This window comes from Dromiciops gliroides, chromosome 1 (assembly GCF_019393635.1).
Source record: "Dromiciops gliroides isolate mDroGli1 chromosome 1, mDroGli1.pri, whole genome shotgun sequence".
In the NCBI taxonomy this organism is placed as follows: Eukaryota; Metazoa; Chordata; class Mammalia; order Microbiotheria; family Microbiotheriidae; genus Dromiciops; species Dromiciops gliroides.
Genome location: NC_057861.1, coordinates 396,405,746 through 396,423,807, shown reverse-complemented (window position 1 = coordinate 396,423,807; position 18,062 = coordinate 396,405,746). Strand labels below are relative to the sequence as shown.

Below are 18,062 nucleotides of genomic sequence, written 5' to 3'. Positions count from 1 at the left end.
AATTAAATTTTAAATTGTGTGTATATATACATGTGTGTATATGTGTGCATGTCTGTGTGTGTATATATGTATGTATGTGTATGTTTTCCCCTTGGAGAAATATCTGTTAAATATTTCCCAGAGTACCACTGATTATGCTCCATAGTGGTAAATGAGATCATAGATTCAGTGAAAGATTTTCACAGGATGGACTCCTATCCCAGCTCTTTCTTCAACAAGATCTATGTCCCCTTTTATCTTTGCTTCCCCTCCTCACCCCTACTATTGTGTAATATCTTGCACAATTAGAGTTGCTCTCAGACCACATCACAGGATATGCCTTCTTGTAAAGATAAGATGAAGGGGAAGCCACCAAAGAAGGGGAGCAAAAAGGGATATTGGCACAAAGGGAGAATCCAGATAAATGTATTCATTCAACCCACATTCACCATTTATCAAGTGCCTAGTCTGTATATGCTGAGTATTGTGCTAGCCTTTGGGTGAATAGGGAATACAAAAAGGCTTCATGTACAATACGTGAAACTCCACTATGAATGCAAAGGTGCTACATCAGCCTTTCCAGCACTGAAAGATGTCTTCATTGCTTACAGGGTTTTGGAACCTGATATAAAAAGCCTTCCCTGAGCCCCTGATAGCCTTAAGAGAAGAAGTCCCAAAATTATCATGAAAATCAGCCATATTCTATAAGCTATTCAGTGAAAAATCACTAAGAAGTTCCTGAAGTCACAAGTCAGGAGTGTTTTATGTCCCTTGCAAGTTCCCCCAATTGTTTCTAATTGATCTTTTTTGCTCTGGATTCAATAAAAATGAGTAGTTTCCATAGCAACCATTATATGATGCTCTCCTAGAGAGAAATGCACCTCCTTTCATATGGCTTAGTCTCCTCCTGCCCCCCATGACCGTACATGCCTTCATTAACTGAAATGAGAGATGAGCACCAACGCAAAGCAGAGACTAAAACCTACGAGGTCCAAAGTCAAGGTTTAAGCATTTGTCATCTTTAAAAAGACACAGATAAAACCCCATGACAAAGAGGGTCATTACAAAGGAGACTCTGTTAAAAAGGAAAAGAAAAGTTATTTTCAAGGCTTGGCATATGTCTCAAAATAACAATGTTCTGTTGATCTCATTATAGCTCATTCCTTGTAATGAATAATCCTTTACAATAAATGGCTTTCTCTAATTCTTGTCCATAGAGTATTCACACACTAAAAGAAAACTACCTGACAGGCAAATTGCAACTGAATTCTTTCAGATTATTTAGTCTTACCATGAAATGTCTCACAGGGAAGAGGGGGTTGCTTTTCCTTCTCCCAGGCTGTCCAGATCCTACCACACGAGACCAACCTGCAATGACATGTTGGCATCTGTCAGTAAAGTCTAAACCTGTATCTTCAAAGTTCCCTTAGATTTCCAGCAGACCTATGTCAGGGATTTGTGGGCCCCCAACAGGGACCTTGGATAGATTTCAAGGGGTTCATAAATTTGATGGGGAAAGATCCATCTTTATTTCAATATAATTGATTTCCTTCATAATCCATAGGATTTATATTTTACTCTGTTCATTTACAAACATGATTCTAAGAAGGCACCCATAGGCTCTATCAGACTGCCACAGTGGTCCATAGTACAAAAGAAAAGGTGAATAAACTCTAGGATGAGGGTGAAGAAGTTATATTTTTGTTACTTGGAGCACCCATCAGTTTTCTTTGGTTCAAGTGACCACTTGTGGTCCCGAGTAGCTAGTCACTTCCTACTGCCTGAACCTACATTTCCATCCCTTAATTAGAGCATTCCCTAGGGTTTTAGCCTTGGCTCTTTTCTCCTTCTGAGAACTAAATCACTTTTACAGATTTAACTCACTTTTTGGAGAATACTTCCCCCCAATCAGAAATCTGGTCTTTACCTCCTGAGCTCTAGCTCAGTATCTGTAGATGCCTTTGAATACATTGCCATGTGACTATCACTTCATCCCTGAAATTTAGCATGCCTCAAGTCAAACTCACCATCTTCTTTCCTCCCTCTAAGCCAGTTTCCCCTCCTTAGCTGTTTCTTTCAGTGGTCTAATAAGTTTCTTACTTGCCCAGGATTTAAATCTTTTTCTCCCCCCATATTGAGGTCAATCACCAATTCTTATCTATTTTTCTTCCATAATAGTTTCCATTTTCAGATTGGAGCCAGGCACAACCACTCTAGCTCACCCTTGGCCTTAGTGCAGTCAGGCCACAGTCTTGTTCTGTAAGAGTGGAGAGATGTAGAGGGTGGGGCAACAGCATGGGTGGGGACAAGTAGGGTCAGACTATACCAGACACCTCTGTGACATTTCTTTTATATTCAGAGACTGAGCAACTCATTTAAAAATTTTCCCTGAGGAAATAACAGAGTCTCTTGACAGCATTTCCTCTGGCCTATAAGTTATTACTTTAGTCACCACACCCTTGGATCTTTCTTCAGGTTTAAGGATTTTTCTTTAACATACTTCATTTTGGGTGGCGTAGTGGATAGAGCACTGGCCCTGGATTCAGGAGGACCTAAATTCAAATATGGCCTCAGACACTTGACACTTACTAGCTGTGTGATCCTGGGCAAGTCACTTAACCCTTATTGCCCCATGCAACTCATTGATGTAGCCATTCTCTCTAGACCTTAGAAATAAGTAACATAGAGTGTTATACCTGAAGGAACCTCAGCAACCAACCTCCAACTTACCCCTCCCCTCCAGTGCTCTTCCCTCCATTCTTTTAATGCCACTGCTACCATTGTTGCCACTATCCATGGGGGAACCTCTATGGTCATTCAGGTGGCCATTGCTCTGCAAAAAACAAAGAAAGAAAGAAAGAAAGAAAGAAAGAAAGAAAGAAAGAAAGAAAGAAAGAAAGAAAGAAAGAAAGAAAGAAAGGAAGGAAGGAAGAAAGAGGGAAGGAAGGAAGGAAGAAAGAAAGAGGGAAGGAAGGAAGGAAGGAAGGAAGGAAGGAAGGAAGAAAGAAAGAAAGAAAGAAAGAAAGAAAGAAAGAAAGAAAGAAAGAAAGAAAGAAAGAAAGAAAGAAAGAAAGAAAGAAAGAGAAAGAAAGAAGCAATAATAAATATTTGGGGCAGCTAGGTGGCACAGTGGATAAAGCACAGGCCCTGGATTCAGGAGGACCTGAGTTCAAATCCAGCCTCAGACAGGTGACTCCCAAATATACCGATCCTGCCCTAACCTCTCTTCTGAATGGTAGGCTTCTTTCTGTAAATTTCTGCTGGGCACCCCCTACCTGGATAATTCATCCACACCTTAAGCTCAGCATATTCCAAAAACTGAATGCATCATCCCTCCTCCAGCTGTCTAATTTCTATTAATGGCACAAAATCTTAGAATCATCTTTGACTCCCCCACATCTAATAAGTTGCCAAGTTTTATTATTCAAGCTCTAAAATCTTCTCTACACAGGCACCGTTATCACTCTAATTTAGATTTCCCTCACTTTTCTCCTGGATTATTCTAATAACCTTTTATCTGACCATCCTCCTCCTAGTCTCTCCTGTCTCCAAATCATCCTTCACTTAGCTGTCAAATTAATCTTCCTGGCAAACAAGTCTTATCCATTCATTTGCCTTCTCCAGATTTTCTATTGTATACAAGGAAAAATACAAACTCCATATCCTGATATATAAAAGCCTCCATGACCTGGCTCCACCCTCCCTTTCTGGCTTGATTTCAACCCTACTCTAACATATTCTGTTTTTCAGTCAAACCAGATAGCAGACTGTTCCTTAATCTTATCCAGCACTCTACTGGAAGTCACTCTGTCCTCATCTCTGCCTCTTAACAGCCTTCCCTTCCTACATGACCCAGTTCAGATGTCACCTTCAGGAACCTCCCTTATCACTGTTGAAAATAATACATACATATTTATATACTTACATACATACATACACACATACATACATATATATATACACACACACATACATACTTAAATACATACATACATCTCTCCCTCCCTCCTTTCCTCTTCTTTCTCCTCCTCTGTCTCACCCCCTCTCTATGCTTCTCTGTCTCTCTTTGTCTCTCCCCCCTCTCTTCCTCTCTCCCTCTCTCCCTCTCTCCCTCTCTCCTCTCTTCCTCTCTTCCTCTCTCTCTCTCTCCTCTCTTCCTCCCCCCTCTCTCCTCCCTTCTTTGCCTCTCTCTCTCTCCCCAACCCTCCCTCCTCCCCTCTTCCCCCACCCCATCTCATCTCTCCTTTACACCATCACATTTGACTATACATCATTCAGGTATAGGTCATATCTTGCTGTAGGCTCCTTGAGAGTAGGAAGTGCATCCATTTTCACCTTTTTATCCTCACCATTCAGCACAGTGTATATAGTAAATGATTAGTAAAAGTTATAGAGTGGATTTGTTAAATTGATCCATATCCATCCACTGTTGATTGACACCTTGGATATCGACACTCTATTGGCTATCACTGCATGAGAACCCATCTGCCTAATCACCCTTCTCTTGCTCACTAATAATTCCCACACTCACCTTTCTAGTGTCTCACTTACTGAACCTCACTCCCTAAAGGGTCCCTCACTATCTTTCCATAATCCCATTCTACCAAACTATCTCAAGGCTTCCTTCATCCAGATTTGTCTTAAGCTCCTCCCCATTCCTAGCCCACTTGCCCTATGCACTCCTTTTCCTTCTTCACTCCCTTAGCCCAGGCAGACTCTAGCTTTGCCTTTATCATTTAAATACATCCCTTTTCAGATTCAGATCGAACAATAGCTCTGCCAATACTCTTCCTCCTTTCTCAGTCTTGGTGTTGCCGTCTACTTAGCTCCTGATCACTCAAGCACTCTCCTCTTTGACTTCATTCAGCACCTAGATTTCAGGCGTCCTCGGTTCACCTCTCCTTGGTTTCATTCCTTAGATTTCATCATTCATCTTGGTGATATTTCTAATGTTCTGCCCTTCTAAATTTTTTATCTTTTCAACTTTTATGACCTATTATTCTCTCACTAGGGTGGTTACATTTTAGACTTCATCATTATCCACTCTACTTTCAAAAGTCTGAAGTCTGAAATTTTTCTCTATTCAGTCTGCTATCCTTCCACACCTGTTCTTTGTCCCATCATAGTCCTTAGTTTTCCAGTTTGCCAACAATGTTCCAGTCCTATTTCCTCCTTACCCAGATTTGACCCTTTTGTCAATCAATTAAATAATTCCCTTTCTTCTAGCCTTCTTCTAATCTTTGGCATCCTTTACTTTTTTTTTTTTTTTTGGCCAGGTATCTTTGACACTATGCCACCATGGGTCAACTACCATCTGATTCCTCTACTCCTGCTCCCAGGATAACTGGGTCTGCTACAAATTCGTGTCTTCTAATCTCAACAAGGTCCTCACTTGCTGGACTGCAATCCTTTTGTCCCCATATTATTGATTACTATATTCTATACAACATCTGTTCCAAATTTTCTTCCCTCTTCAAACCTCTCCCCTAACTCTACCTCTCCTCTACTCCCTTTGAGCAGATGATCTCACCTCCTATTTACTGAGAAGATTGAGATCATCTGATATAAACTCCTTTGCTTCCCTAAATCTTTCAATATTTCCACTCATTCTTTTATCCCTCCACTACTCTAATAGAAAGGGAAATCCCTCATCTTTGCCAAAAAAAATCCCTTCCCCCAAACCCATGATCCCATCCCCCCATCTCCATTAATCATCTTGCATGCATTTCTAACCTTCTTCCATGCATTTCCCATTTCTCCTTTTCTATTACTCTCTTCTACTTTGCCTATTAATAGACTCAGATCTTTCCTAACCTAAAAATACTTTCCCTGGACCTGCCATCCCCTAAAGCTATCATCCTTCTCTAAACTTAGAGAAAAGAATAGTCTATTCATTGTTTCTCCTTCCTCAGTCCCCTGCCATCTAATTTTCAGTCCTACCACTTTAACAGAAATAGCTTTCTCCAAGGTCATCCAATAACCTTATCCTTAATAGAAATGACATTAAAGGAAAGAAAGATGGAAAGATCAATTGCACTAGACCGCATATATAGGAGCCGGTCTGTGCTGGAATAACAACATTTTGAGGGCACTGAGGTATTGATTTTCAAGGTTTCTGAAAGAGCCTAGAAAAAACAATATATAATATTTCTACCCAAAAAGGTAATGGAGAAAATGCCATTTACTAATAACTCACATGCCGACTTTCCTGTATCTACAAGATATTTATAAGGTTAATCAATATATGTATCAAGGGTATTCTTTCACAAATGACATTCTAAAGAAGACTACATCTTTCTAATCACACATTTGACTGAAAGTTACAGAGAATACAACATTCTAATGTGCTAATTATTTTGCTAATTTTAAAAAAGCATTTGAGGGGCAGCTAGGTGGCACAGTTGATAAAGCACCGGACCTGGATTCAGGAGGACCTGAGTTCAAATCCGGGCTCAGACACTTGACACTTACTAGCTGTGTGACCCTGGGCAAGTCACTTAACCCCAATTGCCTCACCCAAAAATAAAAAAAAAAGCATTGGATTCAATAAAGTAAAACATTGTCTTAAGAGTTCTCCTCTCGGGGGCAGCTAGGTGGCACAGCAGATAAAGCACCGGCCCTGGATTTGGGAGGACCTGAGTTCAAATCCAGCCTCAGACACTTGACACTTACTAGCTGTGTGACCCTGGGCAAGTCAATTAACCCTCATTGCTCTGCAAAAAAAACAAAAACAAAAATAAAACAAAACGATTTTCAAAAGAGTTCTCCTCTCATGAGGTGCTTCCTGTGTAGAGTTGAAATAATTCTTTAATAATAGAAAGCTCTTTTATCAATGTTCCTCTCAACAATAATTTCAGATAAGATAGATTTGCTCACCAAAGCTATTGGTCACTATTATGGAGAATATCCAGTACAGAGTCTAAATGAAAGACAAATTCCCTATAGAAGGTGAGGTCCTCAGATCGGTAGTGTCAAATTTAAATAGAAACAGAAACCATTAAACCATATACAAGGATACCTACAGGCCATATATTGACTTAAAAAACCATATATTGACATTACTATGTTCTATTGTCTTTTTATTTTGTTAAATGTTTCCCAATTATATTTTAATTTAGCTTGTGCCACACTCAAATTAAGGGCTGCAGTGAAGACTGCAATGGAATCTATCAACACTTTGACACCTTGGCTCTAGATATTTCTGCTCACAATGCTGTTGGGCTCATTGTATCAAATCTTGGCATGCTTCAGAGTCTGTTAAATAAGATCCATACCCAGTCAAAAAATTATGCTAATTACCTACCCAGGAAGAATAAACAATACCCATCACCCACATTATTCTGTGCAGTTGAATGGACAATGGAGAGAGCAGGTCTAACAATACCTATATTTTAGAGAGATACTGCAAGTGAATAATAAACTGAGTCTAGAATTGAATACAAGGAAAGAGGGTTGGATTGAATTTGGTAAACTACATTGCTTTTAATAAATACGAAACTTCTCTCAGAGACAATAGCCAATCTTTTTAACTCCAACATTCTTCCAATGCTGCTGTATGACTGTGAATAATGGGATACCAGAGACATATATGATAGGGATAAATATGCATCAATATATTACCAATGAAGAATCACACCAGAGACTATGTGAAAGGTATCATCAGAGTTATATAACTATAATAGGAATTTGAGCAGGTCATAGAATGAGAATGAATGAAAGAAAACACATTCATGAAACCACTGACTATATTATCAATCACCATGCTAAGTCCTGGGGTTATGAATAAAAATCATAAATAATCCCTGTCTTTAAGGATCTTATATTCTTTTTTTTTTGCGGGGCAATGGGGGTTAAGTGACTTGCCCAGGGTCACACAGCTAGTAAGTGTCAAGTGTCTGAGGCCGGATCTGAACTCAGGTACTCCTGAATCCAGGGCTGGTGCTTTATCCACTGTGCCACCTAGCTGCCCCCATGATCTTATATTCTAAAGTAGAGACAACATACATAGGGCAGTGGTAGCCAGGAGAATCATTTTGGCCTGCAACATCACAGAAATGGTGAGCAGGATCATATGGAAATAGATGAACACATCCCATCCAGAAATTGCAGAGCTGAATTGATCATGTTTCATGGTTCTTGAACTGAAGGGAAGTAGAGTAAGGATGAGCTCAGTAAGCAAAGTGGTAAGCAAGGCTATAATAGAGAATTCTAGAGAGTGACAAATGAAGTGAAGAAAAATGTCTGGAGATTTCCTGAAAGAGTAGTCTGGGAAATTCAGTAATCAATATGGTCATCAGAGTCCTGCTGCAGAGGTGGTGTGGAGGATGGAATAAATTGCTCCAAGTTAGGAAGGTGGTGGGCAAGGTTGTGAAAGAAATATCCAAAGAGTGGGGAATAAAGGGCTATTTTAATATTTATATTCCCAGCACTTAACACAGTTCCTGGCACATATTAGGCATTTCATAAATGCTTATTGATTGATTGTTAAACCATGTGATACAATTGTACCCAGGTAATATCAAGAAATCTAGATGAAGGAACCCTAGTATGTTAAATAAATTCCCCCCCCCCCCGCCTTCTGTAGGATTAACAGGATATAAAAGACAAAAGTCACACTGGAATAAAAAAGCATGGATGAGTTGAGATCCATACTATTGGGGGGGGGTAATGTACATATATAAGTATACATACATAAATATATAAACATACATGTAGTTGATCACAAATATCAAGATAGAGATAGGGGCTAAACCTGTGGTTTTGCTGATACAGCAAACTCCAAGATGAGTAAATTCTTTCTACTAAGGCAGGTGGGTACTTTCTCTGGTATTTGTAGGCATACAGTATTACCTAGAACACTGAAATATTAAATGACTTTCCTGGGGTCACTTTGGTAGTGTGTATCAGAGGTAAAAAATTAAATACAGATGTTCCTGGATTCAAAGCTGGCTCTCTATATACTACATTGTCTCTCACAGTATCAGAGTATCCCTAAATCAAGTTGCCCTTTTTCTCTCTTAATTCATCTTGACGTCTCAGTGGTCTTTGGCAATATGGACTATGATCTCCTTCTTAATACCCTTTCATCCCTTGGATTTTGTGATACTTTCCTAATCCCTCCCTGGCATTTCGGCTGCCTCCTCATTTACTTCAAAGTCCTTAAAATGTGACTGTCCCCCAAGGGTCTATCTTTGGTCTGCTATCTCTCGCTGTACTCTCTCTCCATTCATCACCTCTATGTAGGTGACTCCCAAAGCTATATATCTCTACTCTGAACCCCCTATCCAGGACTTTGGTCCCAAATATGCAGATGCTTGCTTGCCATCTCTACCTGAATGTCTCCTCATATCTAAAATTGAACTCATTCGATATCATTGAGAGTATTACCATTCTCTGAGTCATCCAGGTTTGTAACTACAGTCATCTTTGAGTCTTTTTCCTTTTCCCTCATCCTGAACATCAAACCAGTTGCCAAGACGTGGTGATAATACCATCTCAGTAGCTCTCATATTCAATCACATAGCCACCATCCTGATTCGGGTCCTCATCTCTTGTCTCTTAGACTATTGTAAAAGCCTAATACTTGTTCTTGCTGCTTCCAGCTTCTTCCCTCCACCAATCCTTTACACCACTGCCAGAAACATCTTCCTAGTGCATTACTGATATTGTCACATTCCTCCCACACACATACAAAGAAACATTGAGTTTTGCCTACCATAGAAAGTTTAAAATCCAGATAATAGTTATCTTAAACTATTTGCAAGGCTAGGATGCAAGAAAAGGGTTAGATGTGTTGTTTGGCCCCATGGCACAGAACTAGGAGCAATAAGTGGGAAAAAGGCAGGGCGTGGGAGGGGAATGTAGCTATTTATACTCTATGCAAGGGGGCAGCTAGGTGGCGCGGTGGATAGAGCACCGGCCCTGGAGTCAGGAGGACCTGAGTTCAAATCCGGCTTCAGACACTTGACACTTACTAGCTGTGTGACCTTGGGCAAGTCACTTAACCCTCATTGCCCAACCAAAAAAAATTAAAAATTAAAAAAAAAAGATACTCTATGCAAGAAAGGACTCCTGACAACTAGAGCTATCCAAATGTGGAATTCGCTACCTCAGACGCTCTTCTCACTCACTAGTCATATTCAAAGACTGGATCAACACTAATTTTGGATATTAAAGAGTGGGTTTTTGTTCAGGTTTGGGTTATACCAAATGGCCTCTGAGGACCCTTTCAACTCTAAAATTCAGTGATTCAGTGAAGGTTTTCCACAATGGCTTAACTCTACCCTTTTGGCCTCATTTTGTATTGCTCCCCTTCACATTCTCTGCACTCCATCACACATTTTGTCCTGCCCATTCCTGCTTCTGTGATATTTCTTGTGCTATTCTTCATGCCTAGGATGGACTCCTGCCCTGCTCCCTGCCCTCCCCCTGCTCATTCTCCATCTATTGAAGCCATTTCCTAAAAGTCAAATTTTATTCCACATCATCTTGCGTGGACCTCTCCTTTGGGCTTATCCCACTTTCCCTTTTACTGTAGAGTAGATCAGGGAAGCCTGAAAATGTGCAAAGGTGGCTGGTTTGGGAGTCAGAAGACCTGGGTCCAAACTCTAGCTCTTTGACTTCCTACTCTGTGACCTGGGGCAAATTACTGAACTTCTCTGAACCCCAGTTTCCTCATTTGGGAGTGAGAGACCTCTCAGGTTCTTTCCACCTCTAGATCCAGGATCCCATGATTCTCTTCCAGCTCTAACTCTATGAGCCTATTTATGTCTACATCCCTCCCCTCCTTAAATTCCAAGTTCCTTAAGAAGAGGGTTTGTGTTGAATTAATTTCCATATCCCCAGGACCCAATATAATATCATATAACTTTAGAATTTGAGAATTGTAAAGGACTTAAAAGGTCACCTCATGGAAGCCCCACTATAACATACCTGACAAATGGTCCCCCAGTCTCTGCTTGAAGACATCAAAGGACGGGGCTCCCACCACCTCTTCAGGTAGCCCCTTCTGCTTGGGGTCTGGTTGTTAGGGAAGGATTTCCTGACATCAAGCTAAAATCAAACTCTTCACTACTTCCATACATTTTTTTTCTTCCCAATTCTGTCATCTGGGGCCAAACAAAACAATTCTAATACCTCCTTCCAATGACAGTTCTTCAAAAACATAACATAGCTCTCACCACCCCATCACCCAAGCCCTGTTGAACAAATGTTGTTGGAATTATTAAAAAGTCATTGGGGGGGGCAGGCAGCAAGGTGGCACAAATGGATAAAGTACCAGCCCTGGATTCAGGAGAAGCTGAGTTCAAATCCAGCCTCAGACACTTGACACTTACTAGCTGTGTGACCCTGGGCAAGTCACTTAACCCTCATTGCCCACCCCCCCCAAAAAAAGCCATTACATGCTCATGATTAGCTAGAAAGGGGTGTGTGTGTGTGTGTGTGTGTGTGTGTGTGTGTGTGTGTGTGTGTGTGTATTGGAGGGGGAGGAGCTAGACATTAGACTTTAAGAGCATCAATAATAAAATAATAACAATAATGCAATAAAATTAAAAGAAGGAACCAGGTCAGAATAAAAACAACAGAAACACTTAAATAACAAAAAACAACAGAGATGAGACAATTAAACCTGCCAGGTTGTTACAATTAGGAGATGGCAGACTGACCAGCTGACTGGTTGTTCAAGTTGAGTCCCCATGGTACATCAGTGCTGCTAAGAATCTAGAGTACAACAATCCAGTTTTGTCAGCCCACCCAAGAGATATCTGGTCCTCAGGGACTGAGTCACACTAATCAAATTCCCCAGAAATTGATTTACAAAACAAAGAGTTATTTATTTATATTAAGTATTTATATTAAGTATTTCAATCTCTGAGTGAGCTGGAATGCTAATGTCAGCTGGTCAGCATGCTCTCTTCATAGAGAAGTCCATGATGAGTCAGTGTGAAAAGGCCACTTAGTAAGCTGGCAACAGAGGCAGGAGATGTCCTAATAAGTGGAGGCATCCTAGTAAGGAGGCACCCTAGTAAGGTCATCTTGTTAGATGGTATGGCTGTCATATCTCTCCCATCCCAGGCTCTACTCTCTATTCCCTTAATTACAGTAATTTTATTTGTATTGTATCCTAGGGTCTTCATTCACTCCACTATATCAAAGACAGGAATGCTTTAGTATCAGCTATAAAGAAGTAAGGGAGGGGGCACCTAGGTGGTACACTGGCCTTGGATTCAGGAGGACCTGAATTCAAATCCAGCCTCAGACACTTGACACTAGCTGTGTGACCCTGGGCAAGTCACTTAACCCTCATTGCCCTGCAAAAAAAGTAAGGGAGATAGAGAAAAGGAGAGAGAAGTAAGGAGAGAAAGGGAAAGAGAACAGGGAGAGAGAGAGAAGGACAGGCGAGAAGGGAAGATGGAGAAGGAGAGACAAAAAGAGAGAAGGAGGGGGAAGAAGAGAGAATGGGAGATGACAGAAAAGCAGAGGAAATGGGGAGGAGGGAAAGGAAGAGAAAGAGAATAAGAAGCTAAAAATAAAAGGAAAGGAGTAGAGGAAGAGACGGGGTGAGAGGCTAAGGCTGACTGCTTAGCCAGTCAGATAGGTCCTCACAGAGGTGTCTGCACCTTGTTAGAATTATCAGAGGTACCAGGGCTTTTCCCGAACCTTCAATGTTCATAAGCTCACTTGTATTTTTGTTTTGTTGTTTATTGGAGACAACTAGACTGGAGATTTGATTCAGGCTTATCCATAAGAGATTTACCTACAAAACAAAATGTTACAATAAAGGATACAGTGATCTAAGTATTCCTGTCCATTATTGTGGAGGACTTCAAATTCCAGATGAAGAATTTCACTTTATTTGGTAGGCCAATGTGGAGTCATTTAAGGTTTGTGAGAAATGGAGTGAAATGATTAGACCTGTGATTATTTTAGGACCATATATTTAGAGCTAGACATGACCTCTTATTTTACAGTTGAGGAAACTGAGCTCCAATGAGGTAAAATGACTTGGTCAAGGTCACACAGGTAGTTGAATATATATCCTGTGACTCCAACTTTTGCTTATACAGAATTGTGCAATGGTTTGTAGGATAAACTTGGACAGATTGAAATAGAAGGAAATAAAAAGGAGGATTAATTGGAAGGCTGTGACAGTAGTCTAAAAGAGAGTTAATAGGCTTGAACAACAGTCCAAAAGAGAATGGATCAGCAGTGGGAAAATAATGGAGGCTAATTTGAGATAGATTATAGAAACAGAATCAATAGGTCTTGGCACTAATAGAATGTCAGGGTTGAAAGAGAGAGAATAGTAAAAGATTACCCCAGTGAGTTGATGCTTAGTGACTGTGGTGCCATTGACAGAAATAAGGAAGTTAGAAGGCAGGACGTGCTTTAGGGAAAAGATGAAGAATTTTTGTTTGGTTATAATGAGCTCGGAATGCTGGGAGACAGCTTTGTGCTATAATGGAAAGAAAACCAATAGATCATTTTACAAACTTGAAAATGTTTTCTAAATGTTGATTCATCATCATCAATTATCATTGGAGTGAGAGAATTTAGGTTCAAGTCCTGGCTCTCCTGCTGCTATCATTGACAAATCATTTCAACAAGCATTTATTAAGTGCCTACTATATGCTGGATGCTGCGTTTATCCTCTCCAGTTCTGCCTTTCTTCTAAAATATGATAGGGTTGAGCTTGATGATTTAAGATGCTTTCAAAACAGATGGTTGGAGGGGCAGCTAGGTGGCGTAGTGGATAGAGCACCGGCCCTGGAGTCAGGAGTACCTAAGTTCAAATCCAGCCTCAGACACTTAACACTTACTAGCTGTGTGACCCTGGGCAAGTCACTTAACCCCAATTGCCTCACTTAAAAACAAAACAAAACAAAACAAAAAAAACAGATGGTTGGAGATGCTTGAGAGCCTAGAAGAGATGACAGTTGTGAATATACAGATTTGAGAGTTAGCAGCCCAAGAGGTATAACTGAAAGCTGACTGGCTGAGATAACCAAGACATAGTATGAAAAGAGAAGAGATGACCACAGAACAGTGCCTTAGGGATGCAAAAACTTAGGGGATGCAAGGGAGAAGGGAAAGGAATAAAGGAGAAAGAAAGAAGTCATCAGAGAGGTGGAAAAAGATCTATCCATGGCATTTTAAAAGTTCAAGAGACATAATTTCTAGGCAATTTAATCATTTTATTAATAATGCCAGCATTTTTAATAAAAAGTTAATGACATTCTCAAGTGCCAAAGATCTTCATGACAGCAGGCTCGTGGTTTATATGCCATTAGAAGAGGGGGGTGTGCCGAGGTCAGCAATCAACTCTGATTAGTTAACAATTAATGAGAAGTGGACTTTACAAAGAGAAGTGAGATCACTTGTGTCCCTCTTAGACCCAGACCACCCCCAATCTTGGGCAATCTAGACAAAGAATCTATATCCTCTACCCAAACATGAGTTAGCTGAGTGGAGTAGCTATATCCAGAATAGGAGAATGTGAATCCTATCTTCCATCGGCCCTGCCCTTGAAAGAATGGGGTGGGGGGGGAAGCTGTGGTCTCCCCAGTTTTAATAATTGTCTGTTAATATGACAGAGAAATAATCATTTCTTTCATGTCAAAAGGAAGGGAGAAGTCAACAGTGTCGGATGTTACAAAAAAGTGACACATGATAAAGACTGAGAAAAGAAAGAAAAGAAAATTGGATTTAGGAAATAAGAGATCATTGGTGACCTTTGAGAGAACAGTTTCCTTAGAGTGGTGCATATGGGACCTAAATTTCAAGGAGTTGAGGAATGAGTGAGTGTACCATAATGCTTTACTCACTGAGCTCTTTGTAATGTCTAACTTAAGTCCCTCTAAGACCTAAAACCATTCCTTCTTGTGCTGTACTCAGTTGAAACAGTAAATATTGCTTAGCTTCAGTCAAACCTCTTTATATATTGGTACTGATGGGCTGCTATTAGGGCCTCCCTCAGATACCCATTCTTCTATGTCTAACCAGATACCAACTCCTAGGCTATGGATTTGGGAAAAGAATTCGGCTCTCCTGGGGCCTGGCTTTATCACACTGAGCTTTTAGAACCAAGCAAGAGAATATAATGAATCCTAAAACCTTTAAGTCTTTTTCCCAGAATGGCTGCTTTTTTCATCAAATAAAACCAAGGCATGCTGTTCCAAGTTAATGAATGTTAGCAGCAAAGGAGAGACAGAATTGTGATTTACTAACTACAGCTAGTGATGCAAGGCTGTTCCATCTCTCCTTTTCAGTCCTAGTAATTTCCACAGATTCAGGATAACATTCAAGCATTTAGTTTATGCAGGTAGTAGGTCACATATAGGATAAACCCAAGAAGGTCAGAAGATGTTGCCCTCTGAAATAAAACCGAGATTTGACATAAAAAACAAGAGAGGAACAATGTACAAAAATTAAACCTTCCTCAGGAAAGATTTGTAAATGCACTGACGAGACTGATGAGACCTATCTACTAGGTAAGTATTTATCAAGAAGAAAGATTCCTATGCATTTAGGGGACCCGAGAAGGAAAAGAAATCAGAATAGATAGCTCCCATATTTTATTCAGGTCTCACGTCTCATGCTGTCCCCACTGCAGATTTATGTTCATAAACTCAGCTTCATCCTAGCTGCTGTTTCATCATTCCCCTGAGCTCGGTTCCCTAGGCAAGTAATCGAAACATTTTCCATGATCAGATGTACCAGCCATTCATCTCTTATCTCAATTGTCTTGTGATTTCCACCTGTGATTTGTATGGTGGATCATTGCATCATAGGTTAAGAGGCATAAGGGAATTTAGGAATCATCTAGTCCAACCCATTTCTTTTATAGATGTGGAAACTGAGGCCCAGGGAAGTTAAGTGACTTGCCCAAGATCACACAGGTAATAAATGATAGAAACAGGATTAGAATCCAGGACATCTGGCTCCAAATCAAGCACTCTTCACATCATACCAAGATGGTTCCCAAGTCCTATCAATTTCACCTCTACAAACATCCCTTTATAACTCTTTCATTCCACTCTAATCCATGTTTCAAGTTGTTACCACTATAATTTTTCTTCCACATCTGGTCATGTCATTTCTCTTAAAAATATTTTCTTGTCTCAGGTTACTTTATCTAGCATTCAAAGCCTTCTACAATCTGGCACCATCTTACTTTTATGGCTTTTTCTCATTAAGACACTACAAATATTCTTCATGACAGATGACAACTCTTTTCCTACCTCACACCTCCCTACATACACACAGGCCCTGCAATCTTTGTACCTTTGCTCCATGGAGCCCCATTCTTGGGATGGCTTCATCTCTTCTACTATAGTCAAATGTTAACCCCTTAAAGTCCAACTCAAATGCCACCTCTTCCAAGAAGTCTTCCTTGATATCCCCCAGTTGAATTTCACAAAACACTTTGTTTTAGAATTCTTTAATGTACCAATCACATAATCTGTCTATACAAGTTATAAGCCACATGAGGACAAGGTCTGGGCCTTACCCATACTTTGTACCCACCCCATTCCCTAAAACAATGCTTTGCTTGGAGTAGAGACTTAATATTTGATGAATAGTCAACTAAAATGTAACCATGTGTAAGATAAGTTGGAATCTAATTAATTATAGCCTTTAATCAATCAACCAGTATGAACTAAATGCTTGCTCTGTGCCAGACACTGTAGTTTCCAAGGCATACAACAGAAAGACAGTAGTTTACACAGTTAAGAAGAAGGAAGAGAATAAGAATTTGCCAGTGTTTTTTGAAGAATTTTCCAGGGGGCAGAGACAATGTATTTGCCGCTTATAAGAACCCACTCACTGGCATGCTTTTTATAATGGAGCAGACATCATAGTCCAGACTACCAGCCACCACCACCAACCAGCCAAGAGAACGTGATCCTAAAAAACTATGTGTGTCCCTTTGCTATGATTTCAGGCTCACTAAGCAACCTTCTGATTACTAATTTAGATTGATTGAGACTCTTACATTAGTCTAAATTAACAAAATTTTATGGTATCAGAAATTTTAAAATGCCTTGCAGAGACATGTGGCAAATAGGTATCAAATTCTGGTCAAAATAAATCCCTAATGACAGACTCAACCCTTTGCCCCTGCATGTGAATCAATTGGGTATAATCAATTCATGTTTGCACAGTCACATATGGGTACAGAAAGAATGAGGGCTATAAAAGGAGTTTGAGTTTGGTTTTATATTGGGAGGAATAAGTTCTCAGAGAAGCAACATAATCATGTTGTTATACTCAACTTCTCTCAGAATCCTAAAGATAACCCTGTTGTTAGGGAAATATACTACTTCTACTTACCACCATACCTCTGAAGTCCCCACCAGTAAGCTTCTATTTACACAAAACCAGACATTCACAATGATGATACATTTAGATCTTACATTTAACTTTCATTTAACAAGGCAAAAGAAAACATAACACCACAGTTACTCCTATATTGAAACAAATACAGGAATAATAAATGCTTCAAAATGTATGTATATAAACATGGGTCACATTCTCCCAACAATGCACTCTGTCTATAGAAGAGAGTGGGTACACAGTTATAGAAATCTGCCAGAGAATTATGAGTGAGGAAACCCATTTACTTAGGGTGACTCAAATCTTTGGACTGCATGCTTTGATATCATTGGCCCATTCAAAAACATTTGTGCTCTATGAAGGAATTTCTCTGCTAATTGCTCCCCTTTTGATTCTCACCACTTCCCAGTGGGGAAAATCCTCTACTCTCAAATTGGCAAAGCATTAATAAGATCTTTTAACTCACAATCACCCTTAAAAGTGTGCTAAGAAAATGTTATACTTTTAAGTTGTCTAGAAGTACCCTATAGGCCAGAGAACCACAAAGCTCATCAAGCTGGCTCTTTTCAGTCAATATAGACAAGCTTAGCCAGCTATTCACTTACCAGAATGCTCCACTGACACTATTAGCAATCAGAAGTCACAGAAAAATAGCTAAAGGCACTTTTTTTTCCCAACAAACATTTATTTTTTTATTTTCCATTTACATGAAAGGGTAGTTTTCAACATTCATTTTCATAAGATTT

The 18,062-nt window shown here is 39.9% G+C and overlaps 1 protein-coding gene across 1 annotated transcript in view; it reads left to right on the top strand.

The window, feature by feature from the left end:
• RAB3C (RAB3C, member RAS oncogene family) overlaps positions 1–18,062 on the top strand; it is a 336,699-nt gene that overhangs the window by 296,725 nt on the left and 21,912 nt on the right. The gene's annotated exons all lie outside the window — the stretch shown is intronic.